Source organism: Aquila chrysaetos, chromosome 2 (assembly GCF_900496995.4).
Source record: "Aquila chrysaetos chrysaetos chromosome 2, bAquChr1.4, whole genome shotgun sequence".
Classification (NCBI taxonomy): domain Eukaryota; kingdom Metazoa; phylum Chordata; class Aves; order Accipitriformes; family Accipitridae; genus Aquila; species Aquila chrysaetos.
Genome location: NC_044005.1, coordinates 44,760,582 through 44,762,008, shown reverse-complemented (window position 1 = coordinate 44,762,008; position 1,427 = coordinate 44,760,582).

Here is a 1,427-nt window from a genome sequence, read left to right as displayed (position 1 = left end):
TCCCAGATACAGGTGTGTCTGTCACGTGGCAGCAGCTGTGGCACATCTACAAGAGAGAAGTAAGGCTGGCTATGCTGCCAACCACAACCATGCGGAGAGGGAGGAAAGTGAGTATGAAATGCTTCCTACGTGAGTTAACTCTGGGAAGAAATACTAGTTTGCAGGAGCCTCAGGCTGGAAACAGAATTCAAACAAAAATGAAGTACCGCAAGTTTGGCTCTTTCCTGAACAGGGCTGGGCTTCCATGTTACCGTCTCAGTGTCACAATGAGCAATCCACCTAGGATTGCCCTTTCCCAGAGGCGGACCCAGGCAGCTGCACAGGTTGTGGTATCACCAGCTGCCAAGTGGGAGCCACCTGCAAGCTCCCCAGTTAGGATTAGCTGGCTAAGTTTATACTGTGGCCCGGTGATACGTGCAGCAGAGGCCTGCGTGTTCTCATCTCAACTTACATGGACCGCTAACTCCTCGATGTGTGAGAAGAGGACAGAGCACTGGAGCTAAAAGCATCACCATTCGGCAGTAGCTTGAGCCCTGGCTACTGGCCTTGTCATCTGGATGATGCGTTAATGCTGATGTTAACACCTGCATCTCTAAAACTGTGTGCTGCTTTTCAGTTTTTATTACTGATAAGCCATCCAATTAAGGGCTTCCCAGTGTTGCCAATTCTCCTTCCACGTGTTGATGTTATTCAGTGTGACTTGTGACAAGCTGTCAGCCATATACCAGAAGGCAGAGGTATTTTTGGCATCTGTTCACAGGTAATACTTTGCATATGGTCCTTGTACTCTGATTTATTAATTTATTTGCCTGCTGTAACTTACCGGACAGTACTCCAGTTCTAGAGTTGAGGGGTTTACTACTTATTATTTCTCTGGGGCTTTTTCATGTGGATGGTGCTTTTGGCTACAGTCTATGATTTCCCACGCCTTGGACTGTGTTAGCCCCCTGTCCTGGGGCCCATGTGGTTCACAGCTCACTATACAGCAGGGTCTCACACCTCCTGTGAGGGCAGCAGTTGGTCCCATTCGGGGCTTGGTCACAGTGACCTGCTGCTGTCGAGGCTCTGCTGCGGCAACATCTCCTCTGGCCTCGGAGGAGCTTGGGAGCAGGTGGATCCATCCCTGACGGGTTGTAGTTGGCAAAACGCAAGCCATGCGCAGCCACATGGACAGTACTTAACACAGCATAAACACCATTGCAGCTGGATGTGTTTTCATGTGTAGCTGCCCTGGGGTCTTAAGGATGTTATTCTGAGAACATTTTTATTTTTATACATACACTAGGCTCACTATTGGATGGTATTTGATTGTTCATGACCTTGGTGATTAATCATCCTTCTATGACTGTTTACTTCTTCACTTACTTGCTGATGGTTTATCCAATCCCTTGTCTTACTGGTGACATGGTGAAAAGAGGAGATACTGA